The 18,709-nt window shown below is 42.6% G+C and overlaps 1 protein-coding gene across 1 annotated transcript in view; it reads right to left on the bottom strand.

The window, feature by feature from the left end:
- The window catches only part of LOC121543021 (E3 ubiquitin-protein ligase znrf2-like), a 94,400-nt gene that overhangs the window by 34,594 nt on the left and 41,097 nt on the right, over positions 1 to 18,709 (bottom strand). The window lies entirely within an intron of this gene.

Below are 18,709 nucleotides of genomic sequence, written 5' to 3' on the forward strand. Positions count from 1 at the left end.
GACATTCTATGAGTCACACCCCAATAATCTCCTGTGATATTGACAGCAAAGATGAATTAAAATTAGGTGATATTTAACACTGATTACAAAGCTTGTCTTGACATTATCACTACACGATGCAGCAGACTGCAGAGATGCCCTTTAAACTGAGATTATTAATGATCGTGTTTGGTAGATCTGCACTAAACAGTTAACACAATTAGATAGCCAAACAGACTGACAGACAGGGTGTGTTAGTGTAGGAGTGATTACACTAGGGATAGTATAGGAGTCATCTATCATTGACTGGACTAGCAGCTGGGCTTATGACAACCACCTCGGGTGGGCACAGAGGGAGGGAGGGAGTGTGTGTGTATGTGTGTGTGAGTGAGTGTGTGTGAGGGACATTATTGCATTCATATTCAAACACCTGCTCGCCATCCATCCCTCGAGTCCAGCCAGTCAACAGTGATTAGTATCCCTTTCCTGCAGTCAATGACCAAAAGCGCCCTCTTTGGCCTCATGGATGGAATGTTATTAATAGTTTTCATAATTTCATCATTAATAAAGATTATTATTAAAAACCCGACGAAAATCCGGTGTTTCTATGTCAAACAATTTTGTTATATTTCAGTCTTCTGTGATGTATATAAAGTTAATATTGGGATGCAAAATCTAAATTGAATACATTTCAACTCTATATGTGACATGGTAAGCCCATAACCATGTGTGTGAGGTGTATACTTTTGTTTCAAAGTAGATTTGTTTAAGACTGGAAGAAACACTGTGTGACCCTGATTTAGCCCACTGCAGTAAAAGGCTAATGAAACGTTGTGTGTGTTTGTACAGTGTGTTTGTGTGTGTGAGTGTGAGTGTGTCCGGACTGATCCAGTCTGTCCCCCTGGTCTACAAGGCCGCTGGGATAAAGAGATTATTCAGCCAGTGGCCAACAGGTTCTCACCTCAAGGCCCTGTCCCCTCAGCTTATCATACATTTTACATTTTAGTCATTTAGCAGACGCTCTTATCCAGAGCGACTTACAGTTAGTGAGTGCATACATTTTTTCATACTGGCCCCCTGTGGGAAACGAACCCACAACCCTGGCATTGCAAGCGCCATGCTCTACCAACTGAGCTACAGGGGACTACCCATTACCATTATATCTTGCAGCTCACTATAGCATACACACACACGTGTGTATTTCCAGATTATTTCCTGTAAAATGCATCCATATAATATATGACTCCTGGTGTGTGAATGCAAACAGACACACAGACACACTAACCAGGTTTCCATCTAACCATTTCATGCAGAATAATTACCTGGCGCATATAAACAACAGTCATGTCGGTACAATTTCATACATTTCGACAGACCATTTGTTTCTTTAACAAGGTGGGATCTTATTGTGTCGGTAAAATTAATTATGCAAGAAATGGCGTTGGAAATGCCTTTATGCGCAAATATTGATATAATAACCATCATATCGAAAATAAACGTGGAATCGTGGCATGATATGGGCCTACCACCACAACGTGAAAAAGCACTTAAAGTTTATAAGCAGATTAAATAAGTTGTGATGAACTTCACATGGTGGTTAAGTGCATGGTGATCATGCACTTTCCCAATAGGCTAAATATTGAGGGTAGGCTATTATTTTAATGCTGGTGGCATAATGATAGGTGTTTGGCTGCCAATTATCAAATCAAATTATCTTGCTCTTATTAATATCTCATCATATAACCCCCTGTCCACTTTATTAGCCAAGTATTGTCTAGAGAGAGCCTGCAGAAAAACTAGATTGTGCAAGTTTGTGTGACAAAACCATCTGTAGAGTTGAAATTGCGATCGAAACCCATGTAACTTATGTTTTTTATTTGGTACTTGGGAACTTAACTGCAGAAGTCATTTTTGAGTGCACTACGTCATCACGCACAGCCTTTTGTCCACAATAAGTCCGTTTGATGGAAACACACCTCTAGTGGGAAAATACACATATTGTTTTTATGCAGATTTTAGAATATTCGCATGAAAATCTGTCTCCAATTGGATGGAAACCTAGCTACAGACACACACACCAGGATGACTGATATATTATGAGGATGCACTTTCCAGGAAATGAATCTGGAAATACTCAGTCACAACACACACACCCCCGTAGACCCTGCACTCCTACAGGCAACAATCAATATCTAGCCTAACTAAACTCTGCAGGGGGTACAGTTAAATCTACAGATCAGAAGACAATACTGTAGCAAATCCGGGGGTAGCCCCGTCTGGGACTCGGACCCGGGTTTAGCGAATGTAAAGCACCTTAACCATTAGGCCAAGCGGTCCGAACCTCTTGACGAGGTAGCTAGGTGTTGGGTTAAGGACGCTACATTACCCCCTTCCTTTGGGAGAGCGCCACTTCCGACACCAATGTTGTGTGTGTGTGTGTGTGTGTGTGTGTGTGTGTGTGTGTGTGTGTGTGCATCCGGGTATTTTCATAATAATTTCCTGGAAAATGCATCCTCATAATATATGACTCATCCTGGTGTGTGTGCGTACAAACAGACACCAGTGTGTGTGTGTGTGTGTAGATATTGGCTGTACTAAATGCTAATCCCTTTCTGTGGGAGGGTATTGGAGAAGAGGAGAGGAGATGAGAGGAGAGGAAAGGAGTGTCCCACTTCCAGCTAATACACTCAGGGTGTTAGCACTCCTGGAGGGACTAGAGTAGAGGAGAGTTGAGAAAGTCAGAGCTGAATTACTACACAACTCCCTCAGCATAAGCCTCAACAGACCCATTGAAATTGGGAATGCAATCCTCCTCTGACTAACTGACTCACTGAGGGGGTTAACCATCTCTCCTTCGCTCATCATTACCCAGCCCTCCTCTTCCCCCCTCCATGTAGACATCATGCTCACACCCTGCTGCTCTGGCTCTGGTACAGCAGACTGGCAGACGGGGCAGACTATGGGGAGGAGGGCAGCTGTGAACGTCTCTGTTTCTGCCCAGTGCCCACTATAGGGCACACAGCTAGCATGGTATGTCTGCCAACTAGTCCTATAGGGCAAAATGGGGCACAGAGGCACAGTGGGACTGTAGCATGGCCTGTCTGGCCAGCTGTAGGGACTAGGGGTCAGGTCCAGCCAGTCTGGACTCTGGATGTAGTGAGTCAATACAGATCATCTAAAGGTGATGCAGACAGTCACATACTACGTGTTTTGGTCTGTCTGTATGTATGACTGTTCACCTGACATTCCCAGCCTTTACAAGAGAAGCTATCTATCTGTCTGACCACATGCACTATAATACAAACCTGACACGGCTGCTTGCTTGGTGTTATAGGTAACACACCCCTATCAAATGACTGTCCCTTTGTGTGTGTGTGTGTGTGTGTGTGTGTGTGTGTGTGTGTGTGTGTGTGTGTGTGTGTGTGTGTGTGTGTGTGTGTGTGTGTGTGTGTGTGTGTGTGTGTGTGTGTGTGTGTGTGTGTGTGTGTGTGTGTGTGTGTGTGTGTGTGTGTGTGTGTGTGTGTGTGTGTGTGCGTGTGTGGGTGTCTGTGTGTATTTGTGTGTGTGTGTGTGAGTGCCCTCTCTGTGTCTCTGGGTTATTTACTGTTAACCATGGCCCCAGGAGGGGAGCAGCTGCATATTAACCAATGACCACATCAACAACACATACCAGGCCAGGGCTAGATCCAGGGCCAACTGCCACAGAACAGCAACTTGAACGTCATACCCCAACACACATAGACCCCAGTACTCCTAGAGGCAACAATCTATATCAAGCCTAACTCAACTCTGCAGGGGATAGAGTTAGATGTACAGATCTGAAGATAATCCACTGGCATGAAATGTATAGGGCACATAGGCCTACAAACCAGCTACCATGCAGTAGAAACTAACTGTCAGAAAGCCTGCTGTCTGGCAAGGAGAATAATGAGCTCAATTGTACTGCTATCCATGTTTATCTTGTTTCAACATCTGTTTCTATGTGAAAGAGAGAGAGAAGAGAGAAGAGAGAAGAGATAATAGAGAAGAGAGAGAGAGAGAGAGAGAGAGAGAGAGACTGTTTGTATAATTCTCTCCTCTCCTGCAGAGAAAGGTTGCACAACATAACATAGCTTTGGCAGCTAGTCTACATATTTTCTCTGGGTAATTAGATTTCAGGGATTTGATTTTGTGTCATGCTGCATATAAAAGACATACATTGTCTGATCACGGTGTTGTTTAATTGACTGGAATTCAATTAAATTATAAAGTGAATGTTGAGAGAGGGACATTTAATTGAAGGAATGACTATGGAGGGATGGAGGAGAGCTGAAGCGGAATGCTTCATCTTGATAAACAGACTACAGTAAGTGCCATCATCAGAGTACTAACATTAGGTGACTGTTTGATATTCAGTGTGTTTTCAAGACACCCAAAGTCACTTTACATAGTCAATATAATCAACATGATACTAAAGTAATAAAATCATGGCAGGCTATAAAAGACAGAGTTGAGTTGTTATACTGGACTTAAGGGTGATGTGGTTCACACGTCAGCCTGATAGGGCCCATACAGAATGGTAATAAGGAAGACCCCCGTCCCCTTTTTTATACACATGTCGAAGTTACTAAAACATTGACCTCAATATCATATTTGGGGAAATACAAGTAAAGGAACAGAACAGAAAACAAAAGGTGGAAAGTTAAAAACATCCCCAAGCCAATGTTCTCCCAGACAAACAGTCCCATGGGAGGAGGAGGAGGAGGAGGAGGAGGAGGAGGAGGAGGAGGAGGAGAGGTTGCTCAGTGGAGAGGCCAGCTTCAATTAGCAATAGTCAGATAGAAGGATATGATGAGTAGAGGAGGGGATGAGAGGAGGAGATGGGGAGTAGGGTTGGGCGGTATCCTGATTTTCATACTGTTTACGGTATTGAAAATCATACCGTCGGTTAGGGATGGGCATTTGAAATGATTTTAGTATTCAAAAAAGAGAGACAGAGAGAGAGAAAGGGAGAGAGAGAGAGAGAAACTTCTGAGTGTAATGTTTACTGTTAATATTTATTGTTTATTTCACTTTTGTTTACTATCTACTTCACTTGCTTTGGCAATGTTAACACACGTTTCCCATGCCAATAAAGCCCTTAAATTGAAATTGAATTGAGAGAGAGAGAGAGAGAGAGAGAGAGAGAGAGAGAGAGCGAGAGAGAGAGAGAGAGAGAGAGAGAGAGAGAGAGAGAGATTTTTGCACATTGTTACACTGAACACCTGTTGGTTGATCATTGTAGCTTACTCCTTCTCTTTAAGCCAACTTAATTCCATAATTTAAATTCCATTTTGCATTGATTAGAAATCTCCAAATTCACTTTCTACACATCTGTGTCTGTGACTATAGTGCAGCTTTGATTGACCGACAATAACAACAAGCTACACTCATGAAACGTGTTTAGGCTACCGGTGCCTCTTTTCTACGGGGCGCACTCAATGTCACATAGATCATTGTATTACATTTTCGACAAAGCCGTAATTTTTATTTATTTTATTTTATTTTATTCTAAAAAATGAATACTATCCCAAGTAAACAAATGCTAATGTACTTTTGTACCCATCTAGCCCCCAGCCTCGATCTTATTAAATCCCATTTATGTATTACATTATCATTTTATGGATCGGCAGGCTAGCTCTAAAAGGGATGGTGCGTGGGGCCTGGCCTGAGCACTTCCTTCCCCTCTCACAGCCGTGCAGCGCTATTGTCACTATTTAAATTATTTATTTTATTTTGCAGTTTTTTTGTTTTATCTTTAACTCTGCATTGTTGGAAAAGGAACCATAAGTAAGCATTTCATTGTTAGTCTACACCTGTTGTTTACTAAGTGTGACAAATAAAATTTGGTTCGGTTTGACTTGTGTGATTTGTGTGTCACCAGGACCACACACGCACGCACGCACGCACGCACGCACGCACTCACTCACACACACACACACACACACACACACACACACACACACACACACACACACACACACACACACACACACACACACACACACACACACACACACACACACACACACACACACAGAGACACACACGCACACACGCCTGCTTTCCATCCTTGTCTTTTGACTCTGGTATGGAGGGACAATCACTAAATCTAGCTCCTAAATGATATGACATTTGCTGTAACACAAATCTCAGAAAAAGGAGAACCCCCTTTCTCATGAGCTATTAGTCTTAAAATAAAACGCAGAAATATAATTATCTATGGTAAACAACAGCTAGCCATTAGCACCCAAACAATCCTGTGAAAATGTCTCCATCCTTGTGATGTAGGTATCCATAATCACTCACCAGACTAACAGGCTGAACAGTTTGAAAGATATGGCATATAGAAGCAAACCGGATGGACATCATGAAAATGATCGGAGAGGTTGAGGGTAGAGGAAGTTCAGGAGTAAAAACAAACAAAATAGAACTATTGTAAAATGGACTGTGTCCATAAAATGTATATAGTATGTATAAGCTGGAAGTAGAGGCCTAAGCGTTGTTGTTCACTAGTTTACTCCAATTAGGGGAGGGGTGGTGGGGTTGGAAAGTAATAAAGGAAAATATATTTGTAAAAAGGATGTGTATATATGTGTCACGCCCTGGCTCTGGGGACTCTTTAATGTTGAGCCAGGGTGTGTAGGTTCTATGTTATAGTTTTCTAGGTTTCTGTTCTAGATCGTTGTATTTCCTATGTTGGTTAGGGTGGTTCCCAACTCAGAGGCAGCTGATTCTCGTTGTCTCTGATTGGGAACCATACTTAAGCAGCCTGTTGGCACTTTTGTATTGTGGGATCTTGATCCGTAAGGTTTGTGTTTAACCCTAGGACTTCACGTATCATTTATTGTTTTGTTCGTGTGTGTACTCATTAAAAGAATGTACGCTTATCACGCTGCGCCTTGGTCCGGTTCATGTAACGATCGTGACAATGTGTATATGTATTTACAGTGGGGGAAAAAAGTATTTAGTCAGCCACAGGGGCGGTGTGTTCAATAGGGCGATATGGGTGACGCACTGCCAAACGGGAAAAGGAAGGGATTTTTTTTCTAATCAATTATATCACGGCAACAGTAGTTATCAGTGTTGTAATCTAGACGTCTGATCTGCCACAGTGCCACACTGCCACTAAATGTCCAATCAGGCTAAAGTCGTGCTTCAAATGGCCCCCCCCCCCTTTTGGGGCGATTTCAGTCAGGTTGAAAATCGCCCAGAAGTCTGTCATAGACTCCCATGTAAAATCTATTTTTTTCAAATTTCAGAGCTTTCAATACAATCTCTATGGGTTTCTGAGGGCTTGCACTTACGCGCTTTCGTCATACGTAACGTAACCATGAACGTAACTAAGAAAAAGAGCGGGTAGCAGCATCAATCAATTCACGTACTACTATCAAGATGGCTATAGCGTTCAGTGCAACTCCGATTGTCTCTTTGAAAGAAGTTCACATCAAAGAGACAACCACAAAGTGCAGGAGCGCTTTTTTGAGTTCCTTCCCATCTCGGAATCAACCTCAGTCTCAATCGCCAGTGTGCTTTTGGAGAGACTGAACGGTCTTTTGCCGACGACGTGAAAGTCAAACTCATTGCGCAAGCTCACGATGGAGCCAGTGTGATGAGGCGAGAGAAGGCAAAAGGTGCGTGAGCATTTCAAGAAAGGCCATTACGTGCATTGCTATGCGCATCAGCTGAATTTGATCATGCAGCAAGCTAAAAAGTAACTAGTAAACTAGTCCTCAGCATGCCTGATTTCAATGAGAAAGTCATTGACCGCTTTGCTGCATTGAAAGAGAGAAGAGAACAGTTTCAGTACAAGTAATGTAGCCTCTCTCTCTCTTTGTCCCTCCCTGTCTGTCTCTTTAACACACACACGCCCAAATCAGTTCACAGTTGATGTTGTTTAAAATAGTTATTTTTCATTTAAAAAAAAAGTAAACAATTTTTTTTACAAATCTATACAATTGGCCAGAATATGGTTGTTCATATTTACAAAGCCATACAGATAGCTGTGTTTACCTTTTCTAGAAATTATTTTCAAATTCTGTTTTCAGGCAAAATGTCTATCACTGTTCATTTTCACAAATCTATACAAGAGGGCAGAATATGGAAGTCTATAAAAATTTCTTATTACCAATAACTTGCATCAATGTTTTCAGTAGCCTCTATCAAAAGCTCCTGCTTGCTCAGGTGCACATATTTCCAATTCAACCATGAGGCCTTTTTGAAGCAAGTAATGTGTATATCAGTATTGACTTATATGCTGCCCCTGTCTTCATGTTGTTGCTGGACATATATTTTTTAAAATGTGTGTAGGTCACCTAAATCATCAGAAAAATTGCCCCCCCTGAGAATTTTTTCAGGAGCCGCCACTGGTCAGCCACCAATTGTGCAAGTTGTCCCACTTAAAAAGATGAGAGAGGCCTGTAATTTTCATTATAGGTACTCGTCAACTATGACAGACAAAATGAGAAAAAGAAATCCAGAAAATCACATTGTAGGATTTTTTATGAATTTATTTGCAAGTTATGGTGGAAAATAAGTATTTGGTCAATAAAAAAGTTTCTCAATACTTTGTTATATACCCTTTGTGGCAATGACACAGGTCAAACGTTTTCTGTAAGTCTTCACAAGGTTTTCACACACTGTTGCTGGTATTTTGGCCCATTCCTCCATGCAGATCTCCTCTAGAGCAGTGATGTTTTGGGGCTGTCGCTGGGCAACACGGACTTTCAACTCCCTCCAAAGATTTTCTATGGGGTTGAGATCTGGAGACTGGCTAGGCCACTCCAGGACCTTGAAATGCTTTTTACGAAGCCACTCCTTCATTGCCCGGGCGGTGTGTTTGGGATCATTGTCATGCTGAAAGACCCAGCCACGTTTCATCTTCAATGCCCTTGCTGATGGAAGGAGGTTTTCACTCAAAATCTCACGATATATGGCCCCATTCATTCTTTCCTTTACACTGATCAGTCGTCCTGGTCCCTTTGCAGAAAAACAGCCCCAAAGCATGATGTTTCCACCCCCATGCTTCACAGTAGGTATGGTGTTCTTTGGATGCAACTCAGCATTATTTGTCCTCCAAACACGATGAGTTGAGTTTTTACCAAAATGTTCTATTTTGGTTTCATCTGACCATATGACATTCTCCCAATCCTCTTCTAGATCATCCAAATGCACTCTAGCAAATTTCAGACGGGCCTGGACATGTACTGGCTTAAGCAGGGGTACACGTCTCGCACTGCAGGATTTGAGTCCCTGGCGGTAGTGTGTTACTGATGGTAGGCTTTGTTACTTTGGTCCCAGCTCTCTGCAGGTCATTCACTAGGTCCCCCGTGTGGTTCTGGGATTTCTGCTCACCGTTCTTGTGATCATTTTGACCCCATGGGGTGAGATCTTGCGTGGAGCCCCAGATCGAGGGAGATTATCAGTGGTCTTGTATGTCTTCCATTTCCTAATAATTGCTCCCACAGTTGATTTCTTCAAACCAAGCTGCTTACCATTGCAGATTCAGTCTTCCCAGCCTGGTGCAGGTCTACAATTTTGTTTCTGGTGTCCTTTGACAGCTCTTTGGCCTTGGCCATAGTGGAGTTTGGAGTGTGACTGTTTGAGGTTGTGGACAGGTGTCTTTTATACTGATAACAAGTTCAAACAGGTGCCATTAATACAGGTAACGAGTGGAGGACAGAGGAGCCTCTTAAAGAAGAATTTACAGGTCTGTGAGAGCCAGAAATCTTGCTTGTTTGTAGGTGACCAAATACTTATTTTCCACCATAATTTGCAAATAAATTCATTAAAAATCCTACAATGTGATTTTCTGGATTTTTTTCTCTCAATTTGTCTGTCATAGTTGACGTGTACCTATGATGAAAATTACAGGCCTCTCTCATCTTTTTAAGTGGGAGAACTTGCACAATTGGTGGCTGACTAAATACTTTTTTTCCCCACTGTATGTATATATATATATATATACATACAGAAAGTCCAGCAAGCACCAGGACCGTCTCCTAAAGTTGATTCAGCTGCGGGATCGGGGCTCCACCAGTGCAGAGCTTGCTCAGGAATGGCAGCAGGCAGGTGTGAGTGCATCTGCACGCACAGTGAGGCGAAGACTTTGGAGGATGGCCTGGTGTCAAGAAGGGCAGCGAGAAGCCACTTCTCTCCAGGAAAAACATCAGGGACAGACTGATATTCTTGCAAAGGTACAGGGATTGGACTGCTGAGGACTGGGGTAAAGTCATTTTCTCTGATGAATCCCCTTTCCGATTGTTTGGGGCATCCAGAAAAAAGCTTGTCCGGAGAAGACAAGGTGTGCGCTACCATCAGTCATGTGTCATGCCAACAGTAAAGCATCCTGAGACCATTCATGTGTGGGGTTGCTTCTCAGCCAAGGGAGTGGGCTCACTCACAATTTTTCCTAAGAACACAGCCATGAATAAAGAATGGTACCAACACATCCTCCGAGAGCAACTTCTCCCAACCATCCAAGAATAGTTTGGTGACGAACAATGCCTTTTCCAGCATGATGGAGCACCATGCCATAAGGCAAAAGTGATAACTAAGTGGCTCGGGGAACAAAACATAGAAATTTCGGGTCCATGGCCAGGAAACTCCCCAGACCTTAATCCCATTGAGAACTTGTGGTCAATCCTCAAGAGGCTGGTGGACAAACAAAAAACCCACATATTCTGACAAACTCCAAGCATTGATTATGCAAGAATGGGCTGCCATCAGTCAGGATGTGGCCCAGAAGTTAATTGACAGCATGCCAGGGCGGATTGCAGAGGTCTTGAAAAAGAAGGGTCAACACTGCAAATATTGACTCTTTGCATAAACTTAATGTAATTGTCAATAAAAGCCTTTGACACTTATGGAATGCTTGTAATTATACTTCAGTATACCATAGTAACATCTGACAAAAATATCTAAAAACACTAAAGCAGCAAACTTTGTGAAGACCAATACTTGTGTCATTCTCTAAACTTTTGACCACGACTGTACACAAAATACTCCCGAGTGGCGCAGTGGTCTAAGGCACTGCATCGCAGTGCTAGCTGTGCCACTAGAGATCCTGGTTCGAATCCAGGCTCTGACTTAGCCGGCCGTGACCGGGAGACCCATGGGGCAGCGCACATTTGGCCCAGTGTCGTCTAGGGTAGGGGAGGGAATGGCCGGCAGGGGATGTAGCTCAGTTCGTAGAGCATGGCGTTTGCAACGCCAGGGTTGTGGGTTCGTTTCCCACGGGGAGTAATGTATGTACTAACTGTAAGTCGCTCTGGATAAGAGCGTCTGCTAAATGACTAAAATGTAAATGTAAATGTAGTCCAAATTGGTGAAGTGAAATGAAAAAAATAACTTGTTTCAAAAAATTCTAAAAAATTAATAACGGAAAAGTGGTGTGTGCATATGTATTCACCCCCTTTGCTATGAAGCCCCTAAATAAGATCTGGTGCAACCAATTACCTTCAGAAGTCACATAATTAGTTAAATAAAGTCCACCTGTGTGCAATCTAAGTGTCACGTGATCTGTCACATGATCTGAGTATATATACACCTGTTCTGAAAGGCCCCAGAGTCTGCAACACCACTAAGCAAGGAGCACCACCAAGCAAGCGGCACAATGAAGACCAAGGAGCTCTCCAAACAGGTCAGGGACAAAGATCAGACTTGGGTTATAAACAAATATCAGAAACATTGAACATCCCACGGAGCACCAATAAATCCATTGGAGTATCTGTCCATAGGACCACTTTAAGCCGTACACTCCACAGAGCTGGGCTTAACGGAAGAGTGGCCAGAAAAAAGCCATTGCTTGAAGAAAAAATTAGCAAACACGTTTGCCAAAAGGCATGTGTGAGACTCCCCAAACATATGGAAGAAGGTACTCTGGTCAGATGAGACTAAAATTGAGCATTTTGGCCATCAAGGAAAACGCTATGTCTGGCGCAAACCCAACACCTCTCATCACCCCGAGAACACCATCCCCACAGTGAAGCATGGTGGTGGCAGCATCATGCTGTGGGGATGTTTTTCATCGGCAGGAACTGGGAAACTGGTCAGAATTGAAGGAATGATGGATGACGCTAAATACAGGGAAATTCTTGAGGGAAACCTGTTTCAGTCTTCCAGAGATTTGAGACTGTGACGGAGGTTCAACTTCCAGCAGGACAATGACCCTAAGCATACTGCTAAAGCAACACTCGAGTGGTTTAAGGGGAAACGTTTAAATGTCTTGGAAGGGCCTAGTCAAAGCCCAGACCTCAGTCCAATTGAGAATCTGTGGTATGAATTAAAGATTGCTGTACACCAGCGGAACCCATCCAACTTGAAGGAGCTGGAGTAGTTTTACCTTGAAGAATGGGCAAAAATCCCAGTGGCTAGATGTGCCAAGCTTATAGAGACATACCCCAAGAGACTTGCAGCTGTAATTGCTGCAAAAGGTGGCTCTAAAAAGTATTGACTTTGGGGGGGGTGAGTAGTTATGCACGCTCAAGTTTTCTGTTTTTTTGTCTTATTTCTTGTTTGTTTCACAATAACAAATATTTCACATCTTCAAAGTGGTAGGCATGTTGTGTAAATCAAATTATACAAACCCCCCCCAAAATTATTTTTAATTCCAAGTTATAAGGCAACAAAATAGGAAAAATGCCAAAGGGGGTGAATACTTTCGCAAGCCACTGTACACATGGGAAACTGTTTAGTGTGAAAAACCCAGCAGTGTTGCAGTTCTTGACACAAACCGGTGTGCCTGGCTCCCATACCCCATTCAAAGGCACTTCAATCTTTTGTCTTACTGATAAAGAAATGTGTGAGTAAGATATGACTAAAATGTCACACCCTCAGTTAAACGAATAATGTATGACTAATTAGTAGACTAGAGCTTAGAGAGTTAATCAAATGTGTTTATATCCCAGCAACAGAGTATTTGTGTCTTGTAATTATGCAAGCAGAAGTGCAAAATGATTGAAACCAATAACAGGAGACTGGTTCCTAAAACACACAGGGAAAGGGGAGTAAAAAGGCTTGCAGGATATTGTGAGGACGGCGATAACTAAAGAATGCAGCCTGCCCGAGCAAGGAGTAGACTATAATAAGAACATGTGTGTGTGTATGTGTGTGTGTGTGTGTGTGACCTGATGGTCAGGAGAGCAGAGGAAAATCACATGAGCTAAACCCAGGTGTGAGCTTACAAGATGTGTACAGTGGAAAAATACAGCCCGCCTAAAGCGGGGTGGGATTTTTCCTCTGACGTGTGCGTATAAAAAGATTGTACGACCATTTTGTTGCAGAGCGCTCTCATGAATAAACATGCTGACCATTGCAGAATTGGGTCTTTGTTTAATTTATTCAAACTAAGAGATTTACAACCTTTTGGGAATTATTCAAAGATTTAAGAAGTAGTTGACTTCAACCATTGAGACAACAAAATTCTCATGACAGCTTGGTCCTTCGAGCCGGATATCAATACCCGTCCTCTGTCGTTCCGGGGGACACCAAAAACCGTGCACGGGCGGATGATACATCCGTATAGACAAAGATTGGGGGATCAATACAGGCCAGTGACAACCTGGAAACGACAGGAACAGTGACGATATCCAACCAAAATTGAGCTGCAAGAATAAGGTCAGTAATCATTATTCATTGGATTTTGGGGGTATTGAATCTGTAACCTGCAGTAAGGATTTATGGAGTTTAAATTTGCTGTAGTGAGGTTCCGTCAATAATCCAAAATGGGATCAACATCCCGGTAGCCCGTTTTTAGACGTTTATCTAGAGAAAACCCAATGTGCCAGTATTCTAGATAAATATAAGACGGGGGGTGTAAGATCAAAGAAGGAAGGAAGTGGGTCTGCAATTGACTCAAGGTAATAGGCCACTACCAATATAAACTAGGTAATATTGAGATTGTACAAGATACAGTCTTTACAATATAACCAGGAAGGAAGGAAGTGAACTTCAGCATTTTTAGACGTTTATCTAGAGAAAACCCAATGCGCCAGTATTCTAGATAAACTTAAAACGGGGGTGAAACTTCAAGGAAGGAATAATTATTCACTTGTGAAATAGATATATTAACCGCGATAATTAATTGTTTCAAGGAAGGAATATACAATAAAACGTATAATTCATTAAAAGTCGTAAAATAATTTGACACCAAATAATTCATTAAAAGTGATAAAATAATTATTCGAGATTCTAAGTATAAGTTATCTATAAACCATACTTAGGCATTTGTAAGAAGACTATTACAACATACCCAATTAGTGAGACCTAATAATCTATCAACAGTCATAATATAATTATTTGAGGGAGGTGGGATTTCTTCTTTTTCCATTATGGGAAGCAAATCCTCCAAGGAGGTCCCGGAGAAAACCGTGGATGAGATATTTATGGAGTCAAGGGATAGGAGAAACCTCCATTATGTGACCAGGTGGAGGGAGAGGTATGGTTTTGAGGGACGTCTGGACGCAGATAAACTCGAATCATGGTTAAACAGATGCATAAGGTGTGTAAAGGCAGAGCAGAGAGAGAGCGAGTGGAAGTGCTAGATACGGCCAGGGTGTGGCTCTCGGAGTCTCGAAAGAGAGAGGAGGGTCAGAGAAGGAAAAAGTAAGCAAGTGAGAAGAAGGTGAGTGAGAGTGAAAGAGAATTGAAGGTCGAGGTCTCAGTGCTCCCCCAGAGCAGAGGGCAGGAAGGTTATATCTAGTCCTGGCAGAACAGGCTTGGAAAGAGAACCCAGATTATGAGGTTGTTGGGTGTAGAAGAAGAGTAGGGCAGATCCCCGCACCTCCCCCGCCATATGACGGCAAAGCCAGAATGTTGGAGGAGGAAGGAGCAGGGGGGGAACTCAGAAAACTTAGAGAAAGAAGGCAGAATAACAGACAGGACCGAGCCAAGAAAGAGCAGAAGGGAGCAGAGTACCTAATTGCCACTCTGGGAGAGATGGCGGGTAGGAGTAGAAACCTAAGAGAGAAAGGAGATAGGGCAGGTAAGAGTGAAGGCTACAACGGAGGGAATAGGTGCTTTAACTGTAGCCAGGAAGGGCATTTTGCACTAAAATGGTTTCACTATGACAATACCCACGCAGCAGTGGAAGTGGAACTAGGGCCCCAAAGTCAGAGACTGTTTAGGGAGAGATGGAGCCCACATGTGTCCCTAGCAAAGGAGCCAGCAGAGGACTGGAAAGACATGGGCCAGTGGGTATCCAAGGGTAAGAGGATCACTGATTGGGTCAACATTGAGAATGAAGATCAGCACAGCACATCCACGGATAGGTATCGTTGGATATTGAATTGGAGAGCCAATTCAATTCCCGTGGTACATTTAGATGAGGATAGAGATTGTACAGGGTTTCCTGTGTAAAAAAAAGGTAATAGAAATTGGGTGATGAGAAATGTTGAATTGCATTGTTTAAGCAAGAATGGTATTAAATTCATGCTTTCTAGTTATGTGTATGCAAGTTGTATTCGTTTTTGGTGGTGTGTGGATAGAATTTACTAATGCCAAGATTTAGTAAACGAAGCAGAGGGTAATGTGAAGCGGATGTCTAAACAGTTTGTTTATACAACAGTGAGTTATGCAGACAGTTCACATTGAACAATGGGAGGTCGTTTTTACTATTAGGCTGATGGCGTAGTAAACATTTTTCGTAGGTTCTGGATTTATTAAACAATAGGTTTATATTTTAATAAATTAATGCAACAGGTTTAAATCAGTAGATTACCGGAAAGTGGTTATGGGTTTGTTATTTATAGGTGTAGTGAATTTAATGAAACGTGGAGTTATCCAATGTGTTCTAAGGAGGAGGGTTTTTTTGTGTTTTCTTTTCAGGATTGAGGAAAATCCCCTACAGTATATGTTAAGGGACAGTAGGAGACAACGTATCAAACATTTTTTAAATAGATGCCTGGGAACAAAATATCACTGCTTACTTACACGAAGTAAGGGATTATATTGGCAAATGAGTGAAATATGACATTAAGAATAGTGACAGGAAAAATATACGGGGAAAAATATATATTTCCTATGTTCTTGATTACATTTTGCATTTTGGTCATTTGGCAGACGCTCTTGTCCGGAGCGACTTGCAGTTAGTGAGTGCATACATTTTCATACTGTAAAGAAGACAGGATAAAGAATTGAACATGTGGAAAAAGAAAGGGGCAATCCTACGAGATAATGTCTGGCATAAGGATAAATTATTAATTTTATTAAAGTCACTGTTTTGATATGCGGAAATATTGACACATGGGTAAAGTAATGTGTCAATAGGGGGGATGGTAGAGCAGGTTAGGAAAAACATTGGTAAAGCAGGAACAGGTTAGGAAACACTTAGGAAACACTTTGTGGCCTATGGTATAACGAAAAAAAATAAAAAATTGTTATTACAGATGTGTCATCTGTGCGCAGAATAATCACCAAGGTAGAGAGAGCACCCCAGGGGGAATATCCCCTGGCAAAATATCCAGTCCAGCAATTGGAAATAGATTTTATAGAGTTATCACGGAGTGAAGGGAAGAAATTGGGTACAATGTCTACCGATAGTATTAATGACGATTAGGGTAACACCAGATCAATTGGGTTATCCCCCTTTGAAAAAGTGTTTGGGAGACCATATAGAATGCCCGAGTTAGGTAGACTAGAACAGGCAGACATAGAGGCAGAAGACACATTGGCAGAACATATGAGGAGACTGTTCTTTAACCAAACCCGTATGTCAAAGATTTTGTGCCCCACAGGAGAACTAAAGGAGAAGGTAACCCACTCTATCCAACCAGGTGACTGGGTGTGGATCCAATCGTTAAAGAAGAAAGACTGGAAGCAGCCCCACTGGGAGGGACCATACCAAGTCCTATTGGTAACTGCCTTCGCTGTAAGAATAGCTGAGAGAGCCACTTGGGTCCACGTTACCCACTGCAAAAAGGTACGCCCACATACCAGCACCGTTGAACACACACAGAGTTAAAGAGAAGAACTGAACCACTAGGATTCGGGGGTAAACTCTATTAACGAAGAAACCCTACCCCGATCTTTCATCACTGTGGGGTGTTCCTAGAGGTGTGGGTATGGGGAAGTACCAGGCAGGTGGGTCAGGGACAGGATTGGGATGGCGGTTTTGGGGGATTTTGGGGGACTCTGAGCTGCATCATCGTGTTAACCATATTATGGATTAATCCAGGTCAACCTAAACAGGGAAATGATGAACAAAATAATACCAAGGCACTGATTCGATCTCGTAGAAATACTGAAACCAAGAAAGACTATTGGGGGAATTATTATTTTATAGTTAAAGTCAGTTTAGGACAAGATGGGGGATTCAAAGTACCATTCGCCTTCTCCCATGAAGAGTTAGGAGGTTTTGGGGACATTGTTAAGAGGGGGGCGTGTACAAGAAAGGAAGGTCCTAGAAGGTATGTTAAATACATTTGCACTGGGGATAGCATATGTCCTTGAGGAAAGGGGTTTAAACATACCTGGGGAACATACTATGAGAATGGGATGGACACAGCACACCGATGGGAAATTAAACAAACCCATGATAAATGTAAAACGGAACTGGTGATAACGGTAAAGTCAATTATGCAAGATGACATAGCAAGGAACTATTGAGTCTGTGTTGATGATGTCGGGGAAGATACATGTGTGAGGCTCATTTTTCACTTACCCATTCACCCTCTGAATGCACACATACACAATCGATGTCTCAACTGTCTCAAGGCTTAAAAATCGTTCTTTAACCTCCTCCCCTTCATCTACACTGATTGACGTGGATTTAAGTGCCATCAATAAGGGATCATAGCTTTCATCAATAAGGGATCATAGCTTTCACCTGGATTCACTTGGTCAGTCTATGTCATGGAAAGAGCAGGTGTTCTTAATTTTTTGTATACTCAGTGTAGAGCGTGAATATAGGGGCCAGGCAAACCCTGCCAGCTGGCCTGACTGCTACATCACAGTGATGAAGTAAGGCATGGCACTGTGCTGTCACCACACACAAAGTTTGAGCTACTCTAGTTACAGAGAAAGACGTGATATCGATAAAGAGAACCATTGCCTAATCTTCTGTTTGTGGCACAACTATTTTAGGGGCCCCCTAGGGGCATTTTTATTAGAGTGGTGAAGTGATGACACTCTTTGGACGAGCTCTATCTCTGAGAGGAGGAGAGAGGAGGAAAGAGGAGACGAGGAGAGAGGAAGAGAGAGGAGAGACGAGGAGAGACGAGAGAGGAGAGAGGAGGAGAGAGGAGGAGAGAGGAGGAGAGAAGAGAGGAGGAGAGAGGAGGAGAGGGGAGAGAGGAGGAGAGAGGAGAGAGGAGAGAGGAGAAAAGAGGAGAAGGTAATATTAGAGAGACACTATCACTAGCCACCCATCTGCCAGACAGCCTCACTCTCCCCATGTGTCACAGTCTGACGTGTCAGGGACTATAATTAAAATCAGAGAACAGGGACAACACTGACAGCACATCTATTTACAGAAACCTAGTATGGGAGGGAGAGATGGTATTTGGGAGGGAGGGAGGGTGGAGAAGGAGAAAAAGAAAGCCTGCAATTTCCTCTGTTTTTGCTAAAAGGAGGGAGGAAATTGATTGTGTCTGGGGGGTGGGTCTGGATCTGGAGAGACAGAAACAAACAGCTCTAGGGAGCAGACAGACAGAACAGACAGAACAAACAGAGTATCATGACAAGATGAGAAAATAGAAAGAGAGATGATAGAAGC

Source organism: Coregonus clupeaformis, chromosome 28 (assembly GCF_020615455.1).
Source record: "Coregonus clupeaformis isolate EN_2021a chromosome 28, ASM2061545v1, whole genome shotgun sequence".
NCBI lineage: Eukaryota > Metazoa > Chordata > Actinopteri > Salmoniformes > Salmonidae > Coregonus > Coregonus clupeaformis.